This window comes from Marmota monax, unplaced genomic scaffold, assembly GCF_021218885.2.
Source record: "Marmota monax isolate L192 unplaced genomic scaffold, Marmota_monax_Labrador192_F-V1.1 WCK01_AAM20220418_F8-fsc00077, whole genome shotgun sequence".
Classification (NCBI taxonomy): domain Eukaryota; kingdom Metazoa; phylum Chordata; class Mammalia; order Rodentia; family Sciuridae; genus Marmota; species Marmota monax.
In genome coordinates, this window is record NW_026694610.1 from 851,853 (window position 1) to 869,505 (window position 17,653).

Sequence of the window (17,653 nt, forward strand, 5' to 3'; positions counted from 1 at the left end):
CTTAGGATCAGGTTTCTCTCCTGTTTCCTCCTGCCACTGACTTCTGGTAGCATCTGGCAGCACATCTGGTGAGGGGGTGTCTGGTCTACACTTGCCTTGGGAAGCGTCTTCTCCCCTTCCTTTGTGCTGGGCCAGAATTCATCCCCTGCAATTTTCCTGATGGCAACAAGAAACATCTGACCAAGCCGTCACCTGTAGTTCCTTCCTGGCAAAGTTACTAGGTTAGTAGAACATGAAGCTTAATCATTAATAAATCACATAAGCTTATATGTCATTACAAGCAGCTTAAAACTTCTTGCCTTTCAGGGACACAGATCCCCCAGGCAAAGCATATGGTGTGGTGAGAGGATGTAACCCTTCCCAACCTCTTACGCCTCCCTCACTCTCTCTCCATCCTACCCCTTCCCAGGCACTCTCATCCTCAACAACTCTTAGATACACAAGATACATAAAGACTCAGGCTCAAAAAAAAAAAAAGTCAAATATCATCTGTCAGAAATCCTAGAACTTGATGTTGCTCTAAGTTCTGAAAGTGAAGTTCAGACCAAATGTATTCAACCAACCAACCAAAGAACAGTGCCTCCTCAGGCAATTCTAGCAATAAAAATGAACAAAAAATAGCAAACAACCACTCTAAAGACCAAATTCTGCTTAGGCATTTTATACATATTTTTACAACTATCTTAACAAGAACCATATTTTACAGATGTGAAAATTGAGACTGAAAGAGATGAAATAACTTTTCCCAGTCACACATCCCATGGGTGACAACTAGAAATCTAGGTTGGATGGACTCAGAAAAACCAACCTATCAATCACTAGGATCCATAGTCCTTATTAGGAAAGACTTCAACTTCCTCTAATGTTCTAGTTTCAGATCATCTGTGTCAGATCTACCTCTTTGGGAATTAGATGATTAACTGAGAAACTATATCAAGAACAACTCACACATAAACTTTTAAAACACACTTGACATTCATGGAAAGAATGGTGCTATCACCTATGTAAGAATACGTTACAGAAACATGGATCATGCCTATCAGGACTTATGCTCTCAATGACGAGAAAGAATCAGCATAACTGAAACAACAAGATATGAAGAGTTTTCTATTTTCCAATACAAGTAAATCATGTCTAGGTAGCAGAGAAGAGGGGAGCCACAGAGACTGGAATCACTAGCCACTATAAAATCTGATTTAGAAAATCAATACCCACTAAATGAGATTTGAGATAGGCCAAGTCAACTTAAAGAGATGTACTTGAATGTAATTGAATAAAATATAAGGTTAAATCATTGTTATGAACCCCCATAGTGTCCTGATGGTTATCAATTTTGATTAGTCAATGCTCATGATATACCAACTGTTAAATTTTTATTTTGACTTGTCTTCTGCTATCAGTCAGGATAGGCAAGGTTGTGCTACTATAACAAATACCCACTCTCCAACACTGTGGCTTTCAACAAGGATGTATGTATTGTGCATTTTACAAAATCACCAAAAGTTGGCTGCAACTCTCTTTCACACGATATCCCTGTGCCTACTGTGGAGTAGCTTCTACCTAACTCATAGGAAGCCATGAACTCATTCTTTAAGCTTCTTCCCAATAGTGACACAAGTCACTATCACTCACCTTTCATAGAGTAGAAGTAGTCACATGGTCCTACCTGAGTTCAACAGGTCACCATTATGGATTAACAATAGCATTCTTCCAATTTTTGAAGGAAAAGTATGTCCTGTGGGTGGGCAGTGAGGATTCATATAGTATAGAAAAATTCGAGTCAGAGGCAAACAATGGTGATGTCCACCGGGGCCCTGTCCAGGGGACTCAATGACTGGGAGGCCTTCTAACCACACTTCTACATCCTACGTATCTCCTTTCAACAAACAGCAATCACTCTTTGACCTCTTCAGGACCCAAGAAGAACAAAACTACTAGACAGTTGCAAGTATCCATCATCCATATCCTCACATTCACATAAATGTTCTGGGTCTGCTGGGCTCTGTCTTGAAATAGTGGACTTAAAATACCCTTCAACTATAATTAAACCGCCATGGTATTGGCATAAGAATGGACAGGCAGATCAATAGAACAGAACAGATAGCCTTGGAATGTATAAAAACTTAATTTATGATAAGAAAGGCACCTTGGATCAATGGGGAATGGAAGAATTATTCAATGGATGACACCAGGATAGTTGGTTAGCAAATTAGAAGAGAAAATCAATTTCCAGCTTTAATTCATACTTCACACCAACATAACTTTAACTCCAGATGGATTAAAGAATTAGAGAAATAAACATTTGTAAAGCTATAAAACAAAAAAGTTTCTCCTCCTGCATAGTTACTCTTCAGTTTTCATTGATGGAAGAAATTATACACAAAATAAACAAATTATATGAACATTTTTTTAAATTTTTTCTTCTTGTCAAACAACAACCAGTTGAAATACTGTCTGGGGACAAATATTTACAGACAGACAAAAGATTAATATCATCTCACATATAAAGATCTCAGACAAAATCAACAGCAACTTTTTATGGTCCACAGAGAAAAACGGACAAAGAACTTAAACAGACAAGTTACCAGAGAAAATAAAATTTAAACACACATGCACATAAAAATATTCAAAACACATGAGTAATTAAAGAAGTGCAATTTATTGCAACCCCGAGGCTCATTGCCTACCTATAAATTGAAACAAGTTGTTAACAATGATAAAAACCCAGTCTGGAAGAAGGAGTGCTTTATACATTTTGATTAGTGGTTTAACTTGGTATGACTCTCCTAGAAAGTAATTGTGCAATGTTAGGATGTTCTTAAGTGTACATTCATATGCCCTAGTATTTGTAATTCTCATGAAACATGCTGAAGAAATAATTTCAGATATGAAAAAAAAAAGTTTTACGCATAAGCATGTTCACCTCAACACATTTATAATACTGAAAAATTAAAACACCATAAATTCAGGCAAGAATGTTTAAGTGAATCATGGTAACATACATGTACTTGGAATGATACTCATTCAGAGTTCAAGGTAACACATGGAAATGATTCTGTTATGACATACATAAACAAAGCCACCTATGAAGTGAATGTACATATAATACAGTTACACAAAGCAAAATCCTGAGGGGAAAATCAGCAAAATTTCACTTTGGTTGCCTTAAAGTGATTAATTTTTCTTTCCTCTTTTCTATTTTTTTTAAATTTTCCTTTAACTAGCATATGCTATTTTTATGAGGGAAAGATCAGTATCTTAATAACTGATAATAACTAAATGCTGAGAGTGTCCAGTGTCATGCTGGGCACTTTACAAGATCAAGTCACAAATACCTACAATTAAAGGCAGAAGAATAAGACCCAACATGTACTGGATGCCAGATGCATTCTGCTTGATCCCATGAATTAACCTTGTCATCAGGTTCTGTCATTACTGTTTACAGATAAGAACCAAGGCTGAGAGAGCAAGGGACTTTCAATCACATGCTGGTGAGGATGTGATGGAGTCAGGATTTGAACCAACAAAGACTGAGCCCAACGCCAGCACTGTGACCACACTACACAGATTACTGCATTGAATCATTGCAACAACCCCCTAAGTAAAATTACCAGTCTCATTACCATTTTGCAGATGAGGCTGTGAGATGTTAAGTGACCAAAGTTACTGGGCCATCTAGAATGGAGCCTTAAGAGAATTCAGGCCCTCTCCCCTTCCTAACCACTGGGTTAAATGGCTTCGTTAAGTATATAGTACACATAGTTCCTGTACTTTTCTCATTCTCCCTCTGTTGCCCCCTTTCCTTAGTTAAGGGAGTGTGGGAGCATATATTCTGTAGTTCAGTGTGTTGACTTTTCATACACTTTTGTACTCATTCTTTCTTTCTGCTTCTCAGTTTCTTTCTTTCTTTCTTTCTCTCTCTTTCTTTCTTTCTTTCTTCCTTCCTTTCTTTCTTTCTTTCTTTCGCATTCCTTTCTCAGCATTAGCAAATCTAAGTTTGTGATTTGACAAAGTTCTCAGTAGGAGAGGGATTGTAAGGGCTTTTCAATGTTTTGGAATTGTCTTTATTTCCATTCTTGCTGCTATTCCTGCCAAAAAACAGAAATAAAACAAAACAAAATATGATTTGTCCATCAATAGATGAATCAAAAAATAAAATGTGATATATATATATTTAATGATATATATATGAAATATATGATCAGATGTAGTGATATACAGTGTCATAGATATGTAATTTATATAATGATTATACATATGAAACTCTTCAGCCTTCAAAAAGGAGATCCTGCCATTTGAAACAACACAGATGAACCCAGAGGATATTATGCTAAGTAAAGCACGCCAGGAACACCAAGATAAATAAATACCACATGATATCACTCATGTGGAATCTAAAAACGCTTTATCTCACAGGAGCAGAAAGTAGAAGGGTGGCTACCAGGGGCCGGGTGTTGGGAGAGATGGGTAAATAAATTTGGGCCAAAAGATACAACATTTCAGTCAGGAGGAATAAGTTCAAGAGATCTACTGCACAACAGAATGACCAAAGTTAAAATGTCTACTTAAATTTGCTAAAAGAGTAAGTTTTAAGTATTCTCACCACCACTGAAAAATAAATATGTGAAGTAATGTGGATATTAGTTGGTTTGATTCAGCCATTCTACAACATAAACATTTTCAACAAACACATCATGTTTTACTCCCCAAATAGATATACTTTTTTTCAATTTAAAAAAAAAATGCAGAGAGATGGCTGCTACATACAAAATGTGACCAACTCATGGTTACAAATGGGAGAGAGAGACGCCAGGGGTAGCAGGGGGCCAGGGGGTAGGAAGAGACTGAGGAAGGGGTATGCTGGCCCTTGCTCTGCCACCACAGGAGAGTCTCCCCAGGGCTGGCCACATCCCAAGGCTTTCGGTCATCATTGGTGGGGGGCTGTCATTAGATGATCGTTCTTCCAAAGCTCTCACACTTGAACAGCCTTTGTGAGAAAGAGCTTGTTTTCCAAATTCCTTCGACAGTGACAGGTTCAGACAAAATGCCTGGGGACTGAAATCCTACAGAAGGTCCCAGTCCCTAAGGCTGCAACCTTGTGTGTGTTTGGAAACTGTCTGCAAATTCAGGACAGAAGAGTAGATGATAACACCAGGATGCTCATGCTAAGGCGTTAGGGAAAAGTTGGTCCACTTCTTTCTCTTTTTAATAGTTTAATACACAGAGAGCTTTCTTGAGAAGAAGGAGAAGGAACAAAGAAGGCAGGGACACAGGAAAATAACTAGAGAATAATGGGAACGGATGCTTTTGGCCCTTACGTGTCACCCAGGTCTCAGTGAATATATGTAACTCATTTAATCCTCGCGCTAATCCCAGGCAGCAGTGTTGTTATCATGTTCATTTTGCAGATGAAGAAACTAAGATACCAAATGGGAGCGACCAAGTGACAGTGCTGGGAGTTCGACTCTGATTAGTCAACTCCAGAGCCCATGGCTCTTAACCACTTGGGACAAAACAGTGGCTTGCAATAAGTAAACGGAGGGAAGGAGAGATGACACAATTTGAAAATTTGGAGGACCAGAAACCAGAAAAGCAAGTGTGAGAGTTCATCTGAATCTGTTTAATCACTTTAAAAGATTAGCACTGACTCTGTTCTAGGGATGCGACATGATCTGGTGCCAATGCTTGGCATGCTCAGACACTGAGGCTCTGAAGGTATCAGCAAATTGGAATCCCCCACGAGGGTCTATTTGACCCTCTCTGTCAAGGCCAATGATGCCTGCAAGACTGAAACCTTACAGAAGGTCCCAGTCCCTCCGACTGCAACCTTGTGTTGTGTCCTGAGGGGCATTTAGTGTCACAGTGTAATGTGGGGCTATTATCGTATACAGAGGTATAGGCAAGATGGACTTCACCTTCTCTCCCAAAGAATTTGAATTTGAATTTGCTGTCCTGAGGCAGATTCTCTGTCCCTCTTAATGTTGTACTAGGGGAGTGAAAGGGGCCAGTAAACAAAGGAACCAAGTGTAAGGCTGAAATATAAGCATTCTCATGCCCAGAGACACTAGCTGGGTTGCAGCCTTCACTTCATGTTAGGGCTCTTAAGTCAGGGATTTAGGTTACGTGCTCTAAGTGGTTCTTTCATTTCTGCTAAATACACACAGCTGGTGGCCATGGACTTGATAGTATAGGGGTACAATGAATAAATACAGAGAGATGTGGAATATTGGGAGCAAAATCCTCCTGCCTAACTCCCTTAATTCTTCTTCTTTACTAGTGCTAGTGATTTGCTTCAATATAATCAACATGTATTGGGCTGGAAAAAAATGAAATGTTTATCTTACCATGAAAAGATCTGATTTGTAGTGCTTTCCAATTTCCGTGGTGTAAATACTCCAAGTCAGATCAATTTTAAGTTACACATGTAATATCACTGAACACAAAGTTAGAAAGAGATGTGCAGTAGCACATTATTGTACAGTATACCCATGGTATAACTATTATAGGTAAGCAATCTCAAGAACATAGATGATACAGAAAATATATTCAAATGATCAATGAGTGATAAGTTTTGAGCATTTGATTGGAAGTTTATATAATTTAATTTTTAATAATGGCTATGGTTAATCTGGCTCACAAAAAAAATGTCCCTGACAATTTAATAATCTGCTCTTGTGATATTGTAGGAGCTAGCTCTCACACACCACTGTGACTAATCCAGGCTTAGTCACATTATTATTAGTCACACTAGTTACCACCACATTTCAAATTCCTAGGCAGTCAGGGGCACTGCATACCCTTGCACGGTTGGGTCATGCAGTATACAACCTGCCCAACCCAACACAGCAACCTCACAGGTGGTAGGCAAATCAGGGCATATCTTGGTTCTTCATTCTCCAATTCTTTGTGTATATCTCCGTAAGGTCAAGCTGATAGAAGGACACACTTAAGAACTTTCTGACCCTTAGAGTCAGCCATCATTATCATATTTCTTACTGTTATTGATTTTTTAACAACCATTTTATGTTCTGAGTTCTTAATACAACGTACTTGGCAACCATGAAAAGCAAGACTATATTCTAGTTTGGGTGGAAGAAAACCAAGAGAGTGTGAGTGACTTGCTCAAGGCCACACAACCCAAAGAATGACAGAGCTGGGATTCTGACGCAGATGATTGCTTCTAAAATTGTTGCTCTGTCCACTGCACCACGGTGCCAAGCTTCCTTTCTCTTGCTACATCCTGGTCCTCAGCCGTGGAGGGTCTCATGAGCAGAAGACACCAGAGATTTACCAAAAGAAAAGAGAGAAGGTAAAGTTCTGGGTCATGAACCCATTGGTGGGCGAGGCCTCCCGTTCCTGAGATGGAAGGGGAGAACAGACCAGGGGTAAGGAAGGCTGAGTTCAAGATGGTAGCAAGAGCTTTTAGGCTCTGCCACTTTTATAGAGCAAAGGCTAACCTTTTGTCTTTTATTTAACAGCTGTGGGAAGCTCTGAAAGGGACTCCTGGAAAAGCACACAGAGGAAGAAACCCATGTATTCCTAAGGGAATATCTTTCTAACAGCACTTTTTTTTTTTTCTGGGAAACTATTCCTTCCCACACAAAGTTATGGTGATGGAATAACCAGGCCTTTTCAGAAGTTGAAAGCAAACTGAGGGTCAAAGCAGACCAGAGAAGCATCAAGTCAGCAGTCAAGGTCAAGGGAGATCACTCCCAGCCCTCAGACAAGACTGGGCAACAAGGCCAGTGGTCAGTAGAACTGTTGATCAAGAATACTGGAAAATTCTAGCCAGGCATGGTGGCATATGCTTGTAATCCCAGCTACTATGCAGGCTAAGGCAGGAGGATTACAAATTCAAGTTCAAGGCCAGCCTGGGCAACTTAGCTAGACATTGTCTCAAAATTTTAAGAAGGACAGTGGGCTGGGGATGTAGCTTAAAGGTAGAATGCTCCTGGGTTCCATCCCCAGTAATGCAAAATAAAAAAATACGTAATTTTTTAAAAAAATAAATACTGTTGAAAAATCCTGCTAAATTCATCAACTCTTAGGCATGTGGCCCCCTGAAGGTTAAGCAGTTTAGAACATTTTTTTTTTCCAGTGGACAACGACACAAAGAAAAAGATCACCACCAAGAAGATTGCCTGCAAAGAGCAACAGAAAGAACCACAACCACAACCAGGGGGCTACAGGAGAAAATGGAGTTCAGAAAAGATCCATGGGTACCAGGTACAGCAGATAAATAAACAAAAATAGTAACAACCCCAAAACTTAAAAACTAAAATAACCTTATTATATATTCATGATTCCTTGATTGGGGCTGGGCTTGGTGAGAACAACGTGTCTCTGCTCCACACAGCGACAACTGAGTTGGCCAACTGAGGCCGGGTGATCCACTTCTAAGATGGCTCACTTACACCATGACTAGTCAAAGCTGCAGTTGGCTGGGTGCTCACTTGGGGGTGGCAACTGAGCGTCTTGGTCCTTGGTTCTTACTATCTATGGGCTTATCAATTCCCCAGCATGTGGCTTCTTTTATAGTAGTTATACTAGTCTTTCTCACAACTTGGTGCTATTTGGGAGTTCAGGGAGTTCCCCCAAAATGCAAAATCAAAAACTTTTGGGACTTCTCCCCAAACTGGCTCAGCATCACTTCTTCTGTCTTCTATTAACAAAAGCAAGTCAGGGCTCTCCTGGGTTCTAGGACAGGTGTATAGAAATGTGTGAACCATGCCGAGGGAGGCATGGCTCATTCATTGGGGACCACCAATGTAACAGACAACCACAAAGGTCCTCTTTCCACTAGTCTGATCAATATCATACACTCAGCAGTATAAGTGCAATACATATAGATAAACAAAATAAAATTAGTATTACATAAAAGTGAAAAGAATATCAATTCTAGCACAGCAACAACTGCAATTCAGTAAAATGGCCCTAAATGTTAGATATTTAACTTTTAACAGCTAATATGGGGGAGGGATGGAGGCTTCCCTACAAACCCAGGGGCCAGGCCAGGCCACCAATAACCAAGACTTCAGCCTAAACCATCCAGGCATTTGGGGAGTAGGGGAAGAATGCCTTGTTTTAGAATAGTCACCATCAAATGATCAAATGTTGAACTTAGACTAATAACTGGTGTCTCGTCATAGTGCTTATTGTGGTGATTCAAGTAAGATTTCTGTAAATTTACATACATATTCCATAGTAGAAATATCTGTCTAGGTATCTGAGTAAGAGTGTGTGTGTGTGTGTGTGTGAGAGTGTGTGTGTGTGTGTGTGTGTGTGTACGCATGCATTTTAGAATGTTTCTGTCTTACAGTATTGGTTCTTTTTCTTGTTAGAAACTTCTGGATTTGTTGTTGTTGTTGTTTTCTTTTTTTTATTTTTCGTGGTGCTGGGGATTGAACCTAGGGCCTGTACGTGTGAGGCAAGCACTCTACCAAATAAGCTATATCCCCAGCCCAGAGGCATTCTTTAGATGCCTGGAATCCTTACTATTGTGTTCATGTTTAAATGCTCAGGAGTAAATACTCATTGGAAACTCTCTGTGTATGAGTGGGGTCCCTTGGCTGTGAACTGTAGCAGCTTCATGAGCTTTCGGTGTTGTTATCACCAGGTCTTTCCTCGTAGGTTGGTCAAATCCCAGGGACACCTCTGAAAGATAAATTCTGTCTGCTAAAAATAAAAGAACTGAGCAGAGAAGACTTGAATTCTCAGCATGAGGGTTTGGCCCCATCTACTCTATCCCAAAGCATCTTTGTCAAAATGTATCTTCCAATTATAATGTATAATGAGTGGTTTTCTGAGAATCACATTTGCCTTCATCTTATATTTCCAGTGATACTTTTGGTGTTCCTTAGGCAAATACTCAGCTGCTTTTCTTCATCACTCTTCACTGATTAAGAAATGAGACGACTATAGCAGACCTGGGAAAACAAAAGTTGGGAAATGTTTTTAATGAAGTCCTTTAAAGAGTGTATTCCCAAGGATGAGGGGTATATTTTCTGATCTTCCACATCTAGTGAGTGCTTTCTTACATCCTGTATGAAACAGGAATGACAAGGCTCCTTGATCTTTCCCACAAGCAGCTGTACAGATGCGTGAGGTGATACCTGCTAAACCATGCATTTCCAAGAATCCAGAATGAGCTCACTGCTGAATCTGGGCCATCAGGGCATGAAGACAGCCCTGGAGTGGTGGCAGTAGAGATTATTCACACAGTTCTCACTCAGACACTTGCAGCCCGTTCACAAGATCACCCTGGAGCTGAAATCACCAAGGCTTCATCTCTTACCAGGTGTGAGGGAAGCTTGGGGGGGGGGGGGAAGCAACTATACAGTCCTTTTTACAGTTATTTGTACAAGGGAGAAAATAACTTGTTTTCTGAGTCCTGTTTTTTTTTTTCTTTTAGTCTCAGATACCTGAAAAACAAATCTTTCCAAGAAATAGACTCTGAAACAAACTTCAAGAGTCTGAGAGAAGAGGTGCTTCTGAACTGTTAGGGGAAAATGAACTCAAGGAGTGGAAGTAAAGTTAATTCCTATTTTAGAAAGGAGCAGGGTACTAATTTACTGATGCCTCACCCCATGCCAACATTGGGGTTTATAGTTATTCTTTCATTAAATTCCTGTAACGGCCTTGTGAAGTGGTCATTATTATTGTTCCCATAGTTCAGTTAAAAAAAATAGAGACTCCAAGGCTGACCCAGATTCACCCAACAGGAGAGTGGCCAAGCTGAATGGTCCCCTGACTCCTACATCCAAGCCTGGTCCAGCACTATCATCTCAGAGTAATCCTGGCTGTTGATGCAGTCTGTGTTATGAGGTCCACAAATCTAGTTGAAATCAAGCTCTTTCTAACACATGATTGAGTTGGATTTCTGGGGCTGACAAGGAGAGGAGATTGACACCAACTGTGTACCAGATACTGGACAATGAGTTTGCCTACCAGAAGATACTGGATGGATTTAGAGATGGCTTGTAATAAGTTCCCCCAAATCACAGTATTTAGCAAATATCAATTCTCAAATGTCTGTCTTTTCCTTCCCACTAACATATTCATCTTTTTTTACCCTATCCCACTTCCAAGCTCCATGACCCAAGCGTTAACATTTTATTGGGTTTTCTGGGTTAACTCTAGCATTGGAAGATATCACAATGCTATTTTTAAAGGACCTGCCTGAGTCATGAATCATTTAAACTGACTGTTATTTTTCCCCTCATAAAAAAAGTTCTTCTCACTGTATCTGTCCTAGTGACCACCACCCACATCTCTTCTCCCCTTTCCAGCACCCCCCAAAGAGTCACCTAGCTGCCATACTCACTGTCAACCAAACCGTCTCCCCTTCCATTTTCCCTGAAAGATCCCTCAGTCACCTGACACTGAAATGCCTTTCTTTGAAGATTCCAATGAGTGTCCTCTCCTCTACAAGCTCCGATGGCCACTTCTCTGTTCTCATCTCACTTGACCAAGTGATGGTATTTTTGAGTTGATCACTTGCTCCTGATACACACTCTCCCTTTGGTTTCTAGGACACCACATTCTCCTGGTTTCCTCCTGGGTTGACCTCACTTGCTCCAAGAATCTCCCATGAGTTCCTCCTTCTCTCTGTGTCTTCTGTGTGTTTTCAGTACCTGCCTTCCCTCTCTCATTCACCTTGTTCACACCTAGCTTCCCATGCCCTCCTTTTGTCCATGGTTTCTCCCCTGGACTCCAGACTCATAAATTCAGCTGCCTCCATGAGACATGGATGTCTAGCAAGCCTCTCAAATGCCAAGCATCCAACAAATACTCCTGATGTCCCCGCCACTGCCAAACCTGCTTCACCCACACAAAGCCTCCCTCAGCTGGACTGACATCAAGTCTTTCCTTCTCGTTACTCAGGCCAAAAATCTTAGCCTCATTGTTGGTCCCCTCCTCTCTTTAACTCGCATCCCCCAGCTAATGGGTCAGCCTGATTTTCAATATGGAACACCAATTCAAGCACCTCTCACCACCTGGCCGAGGCAGCCCTGTGCGGAGTCATCATCTTCCCTCTCCTGGATTATGGTGATTACCTTCTAACAGGTTTCTCTGTTCCTATTTTTAACCCCCTAAATTCTATTCTCAACACAGCAGTCAGAGCATTCATTAGGAAAGAAAATCCAACCAGGTTAATCTGTTTCAAAACCCTGCAGTGACTCCTCACATGGCTCAGGCCGCCTAGAGTCTCTGCTTTCCCACCTCTTATCACTCAGCTCCAGCCCCCAGGCCATCTTGATGCTGCTGGAATCTGCCAGCCATACTCCCACCTTGGCATTTGTTACGGGGACATTGGTTTCATTGGTAATTCCTTTACCCCCTTGAGTCTTTGACTTTCTCTAGGAGACCATCCTGACCACTCTATTCAAACTGGGAACCATTGTCTGTCCCTGCCTAGCACACCTCAGCCTCCTTACTTGGCAATACCTCTCACTTTCCTATAGCACTCAGGTACACACTTATGCATTTATTTTCAGGTTGTTTATAGTCTCTTCCCTCTAGAGTATAAGTGCAAGATGGCAGAGATCCGTGTGGCATAAGTTCCTTAAGGTCTTGCTTAGTTGTGGAGGCTAGTCTTGAACTTATGATCCTCCTGCTCAGCCTCAGCCTCCTGAGCCACTGGGATTACAGGCATGTACCATCATGCCCAGATGTCCAGTATTGTCTTGAAAATTGGCAGTTCAGGATTGATTAGCTGATATGCGAAAAAAGTCTTCCAAAAATGCTTAATATATAATAAACATTCAATAATTTTAGCCAAGTCAATGGTAAAATCATTGTGGTATTTAGTTTTGATAATTAAATGGAAATCTCAGCTTTCATATCCATAGGTACACAACTAGAATTATATAATAAAATCCTTAATATATATTAGAGTACTTAGTACCATCTCAAAACCCCAGCATAGCAGCTTCTAAAACTGACTTATGGCCCAGGAATGGTTCAAAACTAGGAGCTTGTGAAGGTGTGGGCTCACTAGGACTGAGTGAGCAAGCAGTTTGTAGAGTGACACGGAACAGAGAAGCAATGAGGAAAAACAGAACAGAACCAGAAGCTGCAATGTTTACATCTGTCCCAGGTAAAGAGACCTGGAAAAGAGTATGTGGGAAGTTATCTCCACAGATTACGCCACACTGCTCAGATATGGCTGGGATCACAGTCAGTTAAAATCAAAGCCTTTAATAATGCTGGTTGCTTCACAGATAGAAAACAAGAAAGCATCAAAGAGAGACTCACTGGTAGGAAAGTTCAGAGTCCAAGCTTGTGAAAAAATCATTTCCTCCTTCTCTAAGCAGACAACAGCTTCTCTCTTATCTGTTGTCAAGCTTGGAGATATTTTCCATGTGAGTCTTCATAATCCCTTGAAGCCTGGTTTTCTCCAAGCCACTCTTCCTGGTATTCTCTACATATAGTGTGGATTTAAGTTGAATAACACTGGATCCTGCCTGAAGTGCACAGAGTGACATTGTCCTTGGGACATTAATGGGTATCAGACACCAGCTGCCAACTATCTCCTCCTTATTTATTTCTCTCCTCCAAATGACTTAGGGCCCAGGGCCTAGGGATTCCCAGAAATAGCTCTGAATCTTTGGTAAAGGTCTTTCAGAGTCCAGAAATTATTGGAACACCTCTGGTGTTGTTATTTGTATAGTAAGCTCTACCTCAAACTTGCCTGACAGAAGCTGCAACAATATTATTAAATAATAATAGTAATCTTTCCTATGTATCCTTCACCCAGCTGTTCCTAATGTTAAATCTTACATTACCATACTGCAATGATAAAATTCAGGAAATTTATATTCATTCAAAAAAAGTGTAATCCTGTACAAAAAAAAAAGTGTAATCCTGTACTGCTAATCACTCTTACTAATGAACAGCTTTTACTAGACTTTTCCCTGAGAAGTGTGATTTTAAAGACCTGGTAATTCCTGTATAGGGCAGGCTCAATATTATTAAATAATAATAATAATCTTTCCTATGTATCCTTCACCCAGCTGTTCCTAATGTTAAATCTTATGATATCATATTTTTCCAGTTTTTTCAAATTTTTCCAGTTTGCTGCTAATGTCCTTTTTCCATTTCAGGATTCAATTTAGCATCTCATAGTACATTCAGTTTCTTAATTTCTTAATCTCCTCCAATCTCAAACAGTTCTTAAATCTGTCTTTCATGACTTTGATACTTTTGAAGAGTATAGGTGCTATTTTGTAGTGTACCTCAACTTGGCTTTGTAACTTTTTTCCTCATTAGATTGAGGTTCTACATTTCAGGCAGGAATACCACAGAAGTGATGTGTTCTTCTCAGTCCATCATATCAACAGGTCTATGGTGTAAATGTGTCTCATTATAAGTGACATTAACTTTGGTCATTTGGATAAGGCATATCTACCAACATTTTACACTGCAAAGTTATTAATTTCTTTTTGAGATTAATAAATATCCTTGGGTGGAGGCTACTTTGGTACTATGAATTACCCTGCTTCTCTCAACGTTTTGCCCACATATTTAAACACTATTGATGAATCTTGCTGCCTAAGTTTTATTTCAGTATTTAGTTAATGGTGATTTTTCTATTTCCTTCATTCTTTTGACATTTCTAAATTGGAATTCTTCTGTAAAGAAGAGACCATTTCTTTGAGGCAGATGAACCTGGATGAATAACTTCAGAGTTAAACTGGTCTCTGCTAGAATCCAAATTATTCAACTTTCTGGGCTACATGTTTAGTAAGTCAATTCTATAAGCATCATCATCAAAATTAATGCTGGCTTCCATACTTTTATAATTAGGTCAAAATGGATTCTACTGTCATGTATAAATAAAAAGAACCAATACAAAATTTTTTAAAAATTAATGCTTGCCTGCTGTCGAATAACTCTTGAGCTTGATTTAAAATTGTTAAGACAAAAAAAAAAGTGAAGAGCTACTTTTTCTATATTTATGCCCAGGCTTCTTCCACCAAGAGTCGGGGTGGAGACCATTCTTCTTTCTATCCTACTCTATCAATATGCCGCAATGCCAAGGCCACTGTTCCTTCCCTCCCCTTCCCTTCTTCTCCCTCCCTCCCTTCCTCCCTCCCTTCCTTCCTATACATTGCTTCTAAAGCCATGGCCTGAAAGGTGGGTGTAACCAGGTGGCCCAAGTGCACTTTGACACTTGTCTTTACAATGTAGGTAGCACTCATCACCAATTCAAGAAGAAGACTTGCTTAGTTTTGGAATACATTCTGCTTTACATAGGCATTTTTCTACCAGAAATGGGGAAAACAGGTTTAAGGGGCTGCCTGATAATTATCACCATGACTTTGTTTATTTCTTGATATATTTTGAGGGTAGGGGAAGGGATTAAAGGGAAAAATTCAAAATGCAATCTCTCTGTGCCAGTTTAAAATTTAAAAATTCAGTCAAATTCTATTATTTAATCAGTTATTTTCTGATTTTTTTCCAATTCATGAAATAATGGGACTCTTCTAACATAGGTCAAGGGCTGTCCTGTTCGGTCACCCCCTATTCAGCAACTCTTTAGGCACATTTAAATTTTTTCAGATATGTCAAAACACTGATTTATTCATTAGATCTCTTCCTTTGTCTGATTATTACCATAAATAGACTTTCCTTTCCAATCCCAAACTGATAAAAAGTGAATTTTAAAAATCCCTGACCACTTCATTCCACAAGCTCTGTTTTGTTGTCCACTGTCTAGACACTGGTTACTGGTGGGTGAGGAGATCTAGCTGAGCTGCCATCAGTGTTTTGTTGCAAGCAGTTGATGAGTAATCATACCTAAGGCATCAAAGTTTAAGAATGATTTGATTTTGAAGACAAATCAAATAGGTTTTAGGTTAAAACTTCATTAACATCATTTGCATTAAAATTCTAAATATTTTCTTGAATGGAGAGGAATAGCAAATATAGTGGATAGAACTAAGACAAACCTGTAAAAGCTACAGCCTTTCTTATTAAAAATAGAAATATTCTGCAGGGGAGCCTCACCCCACGAGCATCACCTTCTACGTCACTTCAGTATGGCCACTGTAAAGGGACATGGAACCTTGCGTGTTTCTACATATGTGTTATTTCAACCATATGCACTTGACAATAAAGTACATTAATTATTGATCAAAAATATTTCATCTCCACACCCCAACAGGGGAGGATACTTTTCAGCCCCACTTACATTGGGTTTGACCATATTGTTTGCTTTGGTTTCATGGTAAACAGGATATGTTATAGACTTCCCACTCACGTCTTTAAGTTTAGCAATATTACTTGCTTTGATCAATGAGTTTTTAGCAGATGTGATGCATTAAGGGGCCTGAAATATTTTAGCACACTTGAGCTTGCCTCATGTGCCTCTGTCATTGTCATGAGAAGCTGCTGCCCTTTCAGCCTGGGTCCCAGAAGAGACATATGCAGAGCAGACCTGAACTCAGCCTTTTACCAAGAGTCAAGGCCAGGAGAACCTGCAGCTTGAAGCAGCATTGCCCAGCAACATCCAACCTCCATCAGCCTGACCCCAGGGACCTGCTGAGACATGCCTGACAACGCATGACAGTTCTTAGAAGCTAGGAGTTTCAGCATGCTTTGCTCTGTGGTGATGGTTGGCTGATAATTGTTCCAAAAGAAAAGGAAAAGAAACACCAATATTAAGGACAGTTAATGAGTGAGCCCCTGATGTGGGCATGAAATGGGCATCCTGAACCTATCCTCCTTCACACGCTTGAAGTCCCACAGGCATTGCCCATGCAGGTATCAATCCCCAGGAGTAATTTGAGTTTTTTAAGATAAATGTCTTTCCTGTGACTGGATCCCTAAAAGAAAGGCACAGGTGTAGACACCAAACCATCTACACTACACTTTATGAAAAATCAAAATAAAAAAGATTTTCAACAGTAATGTTGACTCTGTGCAATTTTGTTATAATCACTGACCCTAGGAAAAAGCCCAGCAGAACCTATGATTCCCCCAGTTACAACTTAAAAAATCACAGACGTAGACAATTTTGGGAATCAGAAAAAAAAGGCCACTGAAAGGAAAAAATATGCTTTTACTTGTTTCCTGTGTGGATAACTGTTTCTGATTAAAGTATTTCAGGAATGGAAGCAGACCTTCAAGGAGGGATTCCTGGCAATGAACTCTCCACCCAGTGCCAGCACAATTATTGAACTGATGGTTGTTTGAAGACCACTTAATATTCATATAATGCATATGACTGAGTTTCATCCTTACTATAATTTGGTGAGTAATAATGGTTGTTGTCTTTATTCATTTTACAAACATGGAAATAGAAGTTCAGCAAGGTTGAAGGTTTTGTCTGAAGTCATACAACCCAGAGGAACTGGTGCTCAAACCCGGGTCTCCTGGCTCACATCACACCACAAATGAAGACAAGTTAAATATAGCACGGATTAGAAGGCAAAGGGTCTTCATAGTTTGAAACATCAGATGAATTAAAAGGTTAAAAATAAAGGCTTATTAGATCAGAAGTTCTCAGTCAAGAACAGCCCAAATTTTTCCAAGTGGAAATGAAAAACATGTGGAGTCAGAGGTTCAACAGCAAAAATACAAGCTGCAACCCCCAAACCCCCAAACAAATGCACAAAACAGCAAAGGAGATTTTCAACAGAGCTCTTTT

The 17,653-nt window shown here is 39.9% G+C and overlaps 1 protein-coding gene and 1 long non-coding RNA gene across 4 annotated transcripts in view; one reads left to right on the forward strand and one right to left on the reverse strand.

The window, feature by feature from the left end:
• The window catches only part of Egflam (EGF like, fibronectin type III and laminin G domains), a 174,171-nt gene that overhangs the window by 130,300 nt on the left and 26,218 nt on the right, over positions 1–17,653 (reverse strand). The gene's annotated exons all lie outside the window — the stretch shown is intronic.
• Positions 1–17,653, forward strand: part of LOC124077777 (uncharacterized) — a 56,452-nt gene that overhangs the window by 32,001 nt on the left and 6,798 nt on the right. Inside the window, exons 4-5 of one of the 3 annotated variants that reach the window (XR_006846717.2) lie at positions 7,479–7,748; positions 8,099–8,273. This is a non-coding gene — a long non-coding RNA (uncharacterized LOC124077777). Of the gene's footprint in view, positions 1–7,478; positions 8,283–17,104; positions 17,257–17,653 lie in introns of those variants that run through there. The other 2 variants (XR_006846718.2, XR_006846716.2) reach the window with 2 other exon arrangements.